The sequence below is a fragment of the Amia ocellicauda genome, unplaced genomic scaffold (assembly GCF_036373705.1).
Source record: "Amia ocellicauda isolate fAmiCal2 unplaced genomic scaffold, fAmiCal2.hap1 HAP1_SCAFFOLD_30, whole genome shotgun sequence".
Classification (NCBI taxonomy): domain Eukaryota; kingdom Metazoa; phylum Chordata; class Actinopteri; order Amiiformes; family Amiidae; genus Amia; species Amia ocellicauda.
Genome location: NW_027102865.1, coordinates 1044206 through 1055273, shown reverse-complemented (window position 1 = coordinate 1055273; position 11068 = coordinate 1044206). Strand labels below are relative to the sequence as shown.

The 11068-nt window shown below is 40.6% G+C and overlaps 1 non-coding gene across 1 annotated transcript; it reads right to left on the bottom strand.

The window, feature by feature from the left end:
* Positions 1–9843: 9843 nt before the first annotated feature.
* On the bottom strand, positions 9844–9958 carry LOC136729259 (U5 spliceosomal RNA). The gene has a single exon (XR_010808873.1). It is a non-coding gene; the product is annotated as a U5 spliceosomal RNA (small nuclear RNA).
* Positions 9959–11068: the final 1110 nt, after the last annotated feature.

Here is an 11068-nt window from a genome sequence, read left to right as displayed (position 1 = left end):
TGACAATCAGTCCAGTCAAACCCTAAGAGAGATGAGGATAAATAAGGAGGAGGTACTAAAGGGACTAGCAGAATTAAAATCAAACAAATCACCTGGGCCAGATGGGATATTTCCAACAGTACTTAAAGAAATGAGGGAAATTATGTATAGGCCGCTAACTCGATTATTCCAAATGACACTTAGAACAGGGGATGTTCCCACTGACTGGAAGACAGCAAATTTCATACCAATCCACAAGAAAGTGGAGAAAATAGAGGAGCATCTCAATGAAAAACATATTCTTGGAGATAGTCAACATGGGTTTAGACGAGGCAGATCATGTCTTACTAACTTAATAAATTTTTTTGAACATGCAACTGCAGCTGTAGATCACGTGAAAGCATATGATATGATATACTTAGATTTCCAAAAAGCTTTTGATAAGGTTCCACACCAAAGACTGATCCTCAAATTGGAAGCTGTAGGCATTCAGGGTCATGTAAGTAGATGGATTATGAACTGGTTGATGTATAGGAAACAGATTAGAGGAGTCACTTCTAACTGGAGTGAGGTTGTTAGTGGAGTTCCACAGGGATCAGTACTAGGGCCTTTGCTTTTTCTAATCTATATTAATGATCTGGACTCTGGGATACTTAGCAACCTTGTCAAATTTGCAGATGATACTAAAATAGGTGGCTTAGCAGATACAATCTTGGCAGCACATGCTATTCAGAGGAACTTAGATAAATTCAGTTGTGGGCTGACACCTGGCAAATGAAATTCAATGTGGACAAGTGCAAGGTAATACATGCAGGAAACAAAAATGTCCACTATAATTACACTATGGGAGGTACAGATCTAGATGAAGTAATGCATGAGAAAGACCTAGGAATCTATGTGGATTCACTTTCTCCCTCTAAACAATGTGGGGAAGCAATACAAAAGGCATACAGAATGCTAGGGTATATCGTCAAAAGTGTAGAATTTAAAACAAGGGAAGTAATGTTAAGACTGTACAATGCGCTAGACCTCATCTGGAATACTGTGTACAGTTCTGGGCACCACACTTCAAGAAGGATATTGCTGCTTTAGAGGCAGTTCAGAGGAGAGCAACCAGACTTATTCCAGGTCTGAAGGGAAAGTCCTACTCGGAGAGACTGAGGGAACTGAACCTTTTCACCCTGGAACAGAGGAGATTACGTGGGGACTTGATCCAAGTCTTCAAAATCATGAAAGGTTCCTCAAACCAGAGGAGCTTTTCCAGATCAGCAGGGACACACGAACCAGGGGACACAAATGGAAATTGGGCTTCAAGGCATTCAAGATGGAAAGTGGTAGAAGCTGAAAGTTTGGGAACATTTAAAAATAGACTGGATAGGATCCATGGATCACTTAGATATTAATGGACACCAAACGAGCATGATGGGTCGAATGGCCTCCTCTCGTTTGTAAACTTTCTTATGTTCTTATGTTCTTATGAATGTTCCCTAAGCATGTTTCAAATGTTCCCTAATTTATGTTACAAATGTGCCTTAGCACCTCTCTCTCTCTCTCTCTCTCTCTCTCTCTCTCTGTAGATGCATCATAGGGAACATATGTAACAGTCTCTCTTTTTGTTTACCAAAAATGAGAGTGAACGTATTTCAAGTGGGTGTTGCCTTGGTTGGAAACGTTTTAAGATTATTTACGAAGTGTAAAGTGGATTTGTCTCAGTTCTCCGTAGTTTTCAATGTATGTGCCATTCAGTAGCGTTCATGTTACAGATGTGCCCTATGCAGTGGTAGGGTCAATAAAATGTCAGTAAAACTTTATTTTAGCAATTATGGAGGGGAAGAACTGCAAATAGAGGGTCCCCACTAATTATCTAACTTACCAACAACGTTTCAAATTAGGTCTTGCGAAGCTGCCAAATAATGCTGTATAATCGTATGTGTCTTCATACACCGGCTGCTATAGTCTGATAGCTTTGATTATATATATATATATATATATATATATTTTCTCGTGAACCACAAATGCTATTTGCTTGATTTTTACAGAGTATGTTATAAATACCATTCTTATGAAGCCTGACAAATTGTATGATTATGAATATTTTCAAATCATTTGTTTGTTTTTCCTAACATGTTACAAATGTTCCCTATGTGAAAGATGCATTATATCTTAATAACGTCTAAACAATTAAAGATATACAGATTATTATTTTCGGTAAAGTTATAACACATTGCTATTAACTATGTGTGTCAGTAAAAGTTTAAAAAATCCTAACAATTTTTTATTGATCCTGCAAAATAAGTGTTTAGGGAACATTTGTAACATAGTTAGGGTTAGCCACTGGGTAAGGGTTACATCTTCAGCAGTAAGTTTATTCATGTTAATTATTCTCATCAATGTTAAAGAACAATAAGTTCTATCATGTGTGTCGATAAAATGCTGATATTCCATAACGTTTGCTTGTGTATTCTGCAAAACACATATTTAGGGAACATTTGTAACATTAGGGTTACGATTTGCCATAGACGCGGAATGAGTTTGATTGTGATGTTAAATGGGGTTTAAAGACGCAGTCGCCTCTGTGCTGATTACTATTGCTGTGTTTCTCCACTACTACTCCATGCTTGGGAACGCCCACATCCAGTGACGTCAAAACCGGTGGAAAAGCGGGCCGGTTCAAAAAAGATCAGCTGGATTCCAGGCCGAGCAGCAGCTCCGGCTCCAGCACCGGCACCATGTCGCTGGAAAAGCGCTAAGTGAGCTCACAGTGAGCTCAGTGTAATGTCTGCTCTGGTGAGCTCACAGTGTGACCTAGTCGTGAGTTCACGTCTTCACTGGGTAGTCCTTGACAACTTAATTGACTCAATTCTTGGGCTTAATTGGTCAAAATGACCATTGCAAATCGATTCTGAAAAGCAGAAGTCAGGCCAGCAACACACAGACACAGCCCGGTAAGCTGTACAACCTTAATTAAACATACAGATGGGCTCCAATCAGCACAGAGGAATTTAACAAAGCAATCAGTTCTACAGAAATAACCAACATCATCAACTCTTTCCTCAGCTCACAGTATCAGCCTGACATCTCAGGACTAAATCTGGCCATAAATGATATCAATCAAATATTTAAAATTGCAGCCACAATGGCAAATCTTAAAAAGACAAAGAAAAAGATAAACCAGAATCACACACACACACAGACATGGTTTGATGATGAGTGTAAATCAATACGAACAAATTTAAGGCACCTATCCAATCAAAAACATCCAGTTCTGGGAAATGTGGAACAATTTAAATTCAACAAAACAACAAGAATTGGCAATACAAAATGGAACCATTTGGAAAAAATACTTTGAAAAGCTTTATAAAGATATCCAACAAAATGATCTGACACACAAACAAATTGAACCCAGGGAAAAACTGAAATTACTCGAACAATCAATTAAAAATAATCAAAACCCAACTGATGCTCCAATCACCCTACAGGAAATATCTAAAAAGCTCCAGGCACTTCCACCCAGAAAAGCCTGCATCCCGGACAGCATCAGCACTGAGATGCTCAAACACAGCAGCGCACAACTGCAGGAGGCTGAGCTTAAATTGTTCAACATGGTCCTCAGCACCCCTGACTTTAACCTGGCAGTGAAGGCACTCAAAGACAAAACAAGAAGAGCTTTCTACACAATCAGAAGAAGAACACACCAAACCACGCATGCAGGGCAGAATAAGGCCGCTACCCAACTCTCATTAATATAAAGAAAAGAGCACTGCAATTCTGGTGCACCTGAAGAAAAGTGAGTCAGACTCACTGCAGTACAAGGTCCTCCAAACCCAAGAGTTCAGCCCTGAAAAGAGTCCCCTGAGTCAGCTGGCCCTGAAGCTCACGGCACTGACCCCCGCTAATACTGCGAACAGAGACCAGCTTCAGGTCAGCACTGCTTACCTGCCCCCAATTAGAGTCAACCAAATCATAAAGATAATCAAAACATCTGTAACATGAACGCTACTGAATGGCACATACATTGAAAACTACGGAGAACTGAGACAAATCCACTTTACACTTCATAAATAATCTTAAAACGTTTCCAACCAAGGCAACACCCACTTGAAATACGTTCATTCTCATTTTTGGTAAACAAAAAGAGAGATTGTTACATATGTTCCCTATGATGCATCTACAGAGAGAGAGAGACAGACAGACACTAACTCTCTCTCTCTCTCAGCTGGGAGTGTGTGGGAGGGGTCTGCAGTGAGCGGGAGTGCTGCTGAGAGCTCTGTCCTTTGGCTGTGTTTTTTTGTTGCTTTACTTTTTTCAGTTTGTTTATTTTGTCTTCTGTTTTCAGTGCTTTTCTTATTGTGGGGGAACAGGGGAGGGGAGGGGGGAGTACCGGTAGTTCTTCCCGGGTCGGGGGGTCGGACCCCCTGAATGCGTCTTTTGAAAAACTGACCCGACGCCATGGAGTCAAGATCGCTCCGGTGCAGTTCTGCCCCCTAGAGCAGTGTGTGTTAGCGGTTGGGGAGGTAGCAGGGTGTGAAAATATCAAGTCTGCTGCCATTGTTATCTTCTTAAAAACCACTGATCTGCTCAATCAGCTAGTGGCTAATGGCACAGTGTTAGACGACACTTTCACCCCGGTGTTGCCGCTCGCTGCTCCTGCCCGGAAGGTAACGCTGTCTAACGTCCCTCCGTTCATCCGCACCGGCTCGGGCAGCTGATGTCCAGCATTAAGAGGGTCCCGCTGGGCTGCAAAGCCCCGCAACTGAAACACGTCGTGTCCTTCCGAAGGCAGCTGTATATGATCCTCAATAACATCAATGAGGATCTTAATGTCATTTTTAAATTTAAGATCGACAATACCGACTACGTCGTGTTCGCTACTTCGGAGTCCATGAAGTGTTTCAGGTGTGGGAGCGAGGGGCATGTCGTGAGGAACTGTCCCGAGCAGGACAGGGAGCGGGAGGAGGAGCGGGGCGACGCGGGGAGGAATAGAGACACCGGCCCGCAGCCACAGATGCAGCGGGCAGACAGAGATCGAGCCCCGGCGGAGGAGACAGTCGCCGGTCGGACCGATGGTACCACTGATGCCGTGACGGGGGAAGAGCTGCCCGGAGGCGATGACGCACAGCTGGGGGACGGGGTCGAGGCAGCGGGGGATAGTGACGACCGAGACGCCGGGGGGAGATGGTGTTGAGGCGGTGCACGGGGCGCTGGTTAGTGACGAGGAACAACCTCAGCAGCCAGCAGACGGGCGGACAGACACACAGGGTGTAGCCGAGGAGGAGGCAGGGCCAGGCTCGGCGGTACAAGCCGAGGCGCCGGGTGGAAAAAACGCACTAAGAAGGTGCTGGGAGGGAGCACGGACGGTGTTGGTAAATAGTGGCAGTAAAAGAAGTGGTGGCACAGTAGTGAAGCTGGGGTAGCGAGCGGCTTGGTGGGGAAAGGTCCGGCTACACGCTGGAGCATCGCGGCTCGGAGTGACAGTGAGGGCGGCTTCACGGATTCCTCTCTCGCCTCCTCGTCCTCGGTGAGTCAGAGCTGCAGTGAAGGATATCAGGAGGTTTTTAGAGAAAACGAAGGGAAAGAGGTCTGTTGTAGTGGAGCAGTTTTTCCCAGATCGTGCACGCCTGCTGGCCTCTATTAAGTTTTTACAGAAACCCTGACCTATCAATTTGTACAACACTCACTGAAAACCATGGTTGGGGTCAATTCCTGTTTTTCAATTCCAATTCCTCCTACAAATCAATTCAAAATTGCAATTACTTTTTGCATTCACAGAATATTCTTTATTGGAATTGAATTGAAAAGGGAATTAAAAATTGAATTGGAATTGACCCCAACCCTGTTGAAAACAAAACAAAAAATACAGATCTGGTTCTTCAAATCTTCACTCTGGTTTCATTCTGTGTCGTAGTTCATTTATCTTGCTGTTAATTGCACCACCAATTACACTCTTTGGGGTACTGGGCAATTTTTTCAAGGTAGCCCCTAAAAAACATGTATCACATAGATTTAATGACTTGCACATAGATATATAAAAATCTTTTAATAAACATACCACATATCTTTGAGAAGGGTTCATTAGTTACATATTGCCACAGTAAATCAACATTTTTGTGTGTGGGTGTATTTAAATGTTTTGGTGTATGCTCTTAAACTTGTCTTACACTAGTTCATAGTAAAATCTGTACTTGGCGAAGCAGCTATGCAAAGGCAGTCTTTTCTCCATTAATACCTTGCTTAAGCATTACATTGATGTGGCACAACTGGACTGAAATGTGAAGTATTTGCTCAAAAGTCAAATTTAAATGAGACATGAAAGTTTATATTGTCAAGGATCCCATGGCACTATTCATTATTATTATGTATTAATATGTCTGAAGCATTAATCCAAGGTGATTTACAAGGTGTTGTTGAAAGAGTGACGTGGCTGAATTCTAAGTCAGGCTTCCCTCAATCAGGTCTAACAAATTTGTTATGACTCCACCTTTACTGCTGTGTAGTAATCTGCTGGTACAAAATGGCTGCACCCCAGAGGGTGGTGGGTGAAGTGAGTCTGTAGAGCACTTCGGGATCTTTCCAGCTGCTACATGTAAGGTATTATTATTTATTAATAAATTAACTCTAGTCTCTGAAACTAAAACAAAGGCCAAAGGAACATTTCAAATGCTAACCCTTTGTGTTCTATACAGTTAAAAAGGAGAGTTAGAAATTTTGTACAACAGCATTTACATACCATATATGGCTTCCACCTTTAAGCGATCCAGAGGTGTCTTTTTCTCCGAAGTTGGATCTCTCTTGCTGCCACCACCACGAAGATTGCTCTTTAATAATGTTGGAAAGTCAAAGACAGCAACCGTCAGGGTTCTTGCATATGACGTATTCGTGCTGCACCTCTCTGCAAGGATCCAGGACAGTTTGTCAATGTAAACTCCAGTGCCTGGGAACTTTTCCACCTAAAAGACAATGGTAAATAAAAAACAAGTTTATCCCCAAACTATTCTTATATTATGTTAAGTGGAATACATTATCAGTAAGGCTGTGATTTTGTTACAGAAATGTGTTATTAAAGACCACAGTATGTCTCAATTCTAAGTTTATTAATTTACAGACATAATAAAGTCAGTGAATCTGTGACACCCATAATTCAATTACATTCTTATTATCAACTATAACTATGAATATAACTGATAATGTAGCATCATTAGATTGTTTACAACCAATATTTGTTTTCAATATATATATTTTTACCTTGTCTTTGTAATATTGTAGACCAAGAGTGTTATACCTGTTTTGGTGATTCTTTGTCAGATTCAGAACAATTTGCTGTGGGGCTGTCAGAACCACTTGATGGTGACACACTTTTGTCTTCATTGCTGATAAATGTGGCTTTTGTTACAATTTTTTTCAGATTGTCCAAAAGGTCTGGAATCTCTGGAGAAAAAAACCTTAGTATTAAATGATAATCATTTCTAGTAATATATTTAATACAAAGTGAAAACAAAACCATCAATGCCTGCAATTATACTTGAGAGACTTGCTCTATGTTATTGGCAAACTGACCTTTTTGTGGGTCATTAACATTAGCTACAAAAAAAATAAAAAAGATAAAATACAAGAATTACCAGGTCTAATGTAATGCATATAGTCATTAATGTAGGATTATGAAGTTATGTTGAAAAACTTTATTTAATAATCAGTATTATTAAACTATTAGACAGTGCACATTAAGAGTCTGTATTGTGGTTCTAGATTACTTCAGTATGATCAACTATAATACATTACTCTGGAATCTAAATTACTGAAGAATAACATTTATCAAGGTAAGGAATTATTTGCTATAAATAAAAAAACTTACCATCAACCATACGGTTTCGAAGACATTGGTTTTCATTTTTAAGTCTTGTGTTTTCCTTTTCGAGCTGCTTAACGTTTTGCTGTAGCTCAACTTCACTGGACTCTTTAAATGTCTGTAGAATATGACGGGATCTAATTCTTGAAGCTCCATCGGTTTTCTTTCTTATTTTGTGCTGTATTCAGAGAGGAAGAGAGTTTAAAATGAAAATATATATATATATATATATATGAATATGATTAAAAAAAAACAATCCTGCAATACATTTATTTAATATTTGCAGTAATTATCTCACCGGTAACTGTGGTTCATCAAGGTCACTATCATCTGAAATTTGAAGTTTTTTGTTTGGTTTAGGTACTCTCTTCATTTTAGGACAGGGCATTTTTGTTAGTTCATTAAGTTTTCTTCTTAGTTCGCCTTCTTTTCCTAAAATAAAAATAAAATAAATAAAACCCTGCATTATGTCCACAGATATTTGGGGATTATATTTATTTGTCATAAAAATACTGTGCTTTGACCATACAAATTAAGATGAACAGCCAACACTGAATCAAAACTGAAGTTAAATTATATCTGGTTTAATTTATTTTGTGATTTGGGGGATTTTATTGTAAAGCACAACACACAATAAATCGTTCTTACAAATGCCAGTCAAGTATGACGAGTTTTAGCGCCCTCACCACCACCTACCATGTTATAAGAGTATGTTAGAAGTACAACACATTAATAACTTAAACATTCATTTCAAATATACTGTGATTGTATATATCAAATAGCATGTAAAGACTTTAATGTTTTTTTTTTAAATAAACATTGTTACCAGTCATAATGATCTGCGCTTCATGGACAGGCCATCCACCTTTTGGAGGTTTGTTCGTGTCTCTCCACTCTGCTCTGAAGTTTCGAGTCGTCTCTTCGTCATCATCAGCAATGCTGAATAAATCAAAATTGCGAAAGCAAGCAGTGGGAATCACGCTGTAAGAGTCTTTGTCGACCCCGCTTTCCCACTTCACCAACGCGTGCATCACCGCCATACTACCTTCACCTTCTCGTCCGTTTTTTCTGCGCCTTTTTCCCCCGACAAGTCACGGCACAAAAAACAGTCCCGCTCTGCATTCTGGTACTTGGCGTTCTTAATAACACCAACAGGGTGTAATCGCATAGACCACTCGAGTATAAAGTACTACATATCCCATCAGTTACAGTTTTTTTTCATCATCTGAAACTGCAATTTAGCACTTTCAACTGTTTCTTAGTGATTCCTAGAATTACTAACCGGTATTGTAGTCAATGTGTTTATAACCTTTTTTGTTTAACGATTTGTGTGTTATCCTATGGGATCCCATGGTCTTTGATTTGGTCACGGAAGTGATTTGTCTTTGATTTGTTGATCTAGAGTTGAATTTTAATTAGTTTTTCCCTTTTGTATAATTAGTGTAGTGCTACATTTAGTCTTTGTTTTTAAATAAATTTGACAATTTATATCTTTGGAATTGGTGTCTGCGTCCAATTATTACAGAAATTGAGTTCTACAAGACTCCAGGATTCGTGATAAGGTGATACTATGAATTAACTTCTTTAATTGAAATGTATAAGTGTACCTTACGCTACATATATGTATGTATGTATGTATGTCCAATTGCTTTGACAATACAAATGAATTGAATTGAGAGGGAGAGAGAGAGAGAGAGAGACAGACAGACAGACTGACAAACAGAAAAACAGACAGACACAGACACACACACACAGAGCCAGCCAGCCAGCCAGCCAGCTCAGCGATGACATCACGAGCCTCTCTCAGCTGACTGCTATGACATCACAGAGCATGAACATTCTGTTGCTTGCCGTCTGTCAACCACTCAGTCACTGCCAGCCAGACTGGCTGGCTGTCTGGATGGGGGGGCTGCTTGCTGCTGCTGCGTACCTTAGCTAGCTTATTTGCTTGACCGGCCTTCCTACTCCTCTGCCCACATGCCCACCTATGCCCGATCTGCTGTTCACCTGGATCACAGCTCCGCCCCAACAAGGCAGAGCCCCCCAAGAATGGTACAAACTCACCCACGATCCCCTCCACGGAAAGCTTTAGCAAAAGGCAAAAGCGTTATACGTAATGAAGAGGAACCCGAGTCCAAGACGCATCCGACCAGCCATACATATTTGTGTGTATTAAAGATCACATTTTCTTACATTTAGTTTTTCTGTACTTTATTACATCTTATTGTGATTTATAAAAGTATTGTTTCTTTTCCATATGTATGTATGTATGTGTGTGTGTGTGTGTGTGTGTGTGTCTGTCTCTGTGTGAAAGTTAGTGTGTGTGTCTGTACGTGTGTGTGCCTGTCTCTGTGTGAAAGTGTGTGTGTGTGTGTGTGTGTGTGTGTGTGTATATGTCTCTCTGTGAAAGTGTGTGTGTGGGTGTGACAGTGTGTGTGAGTGTCTGTCTGTCTGTCTGTCTGTCATGTAACTCGCACATCTGTGAGGGCACCATTTTTGCAGAAGAGATGTACACATTTTGGAGCAACATATGCTGCCATCCAGACATCATCTTTTCCAGTGACGTCCCTGCATTTTCAAACAGATCACATTTTATTACACTTTGTTTATCTGTACCTTATTACATCTTATTGTGATTTATACTTGTAATGTTTCTTTTCCATATATATGTATGTACAGTGGGGGAAAAAAGTAATTGATCCCCTGCTTATTTTGTACGTTTGCCCACTGACAAAGAAATGATCAGTCTATAATTTTAATGGTAGGTGTATTTTAGCAGTGAGAGACAGAATAACAACAAGAAAATCCAGAAAAATGCATTTCAAAAAAGTTATAAATTGATTTGCATGTTAATGAGGGAAATAAGTATTTGACCCATTTTCAATGCCCTGGCTTAGGGAAGGAGGTTCTCACCCATGATTTGACGGTACATGGCCCCGTCCATCGTCCCTTTGATGCGGTGCAGTTGTCCTGTCCCCTTAGCAGAAAAACAGCCCCAAAGCATAATGTTTCCACCTCCATGTTTGATGGTGGGAATGGTGTTCTTGGGGTCATTCCTCCTCCTCCAAACACGGCGAGTTGAGTTGATGGCAAAGAGCTTGATTTTGGTCTCATCTGAGACCACTTTCACCCAGTTCTCCTCTGAATCATTCAGATGTTCATTGGCAAACTTCAGACGGGTCTGTACATGTGCTTTCTTGAGCAGGGGGACCATGCGGGCGCTGCAGGATTTCGTTCCTTCTAGGC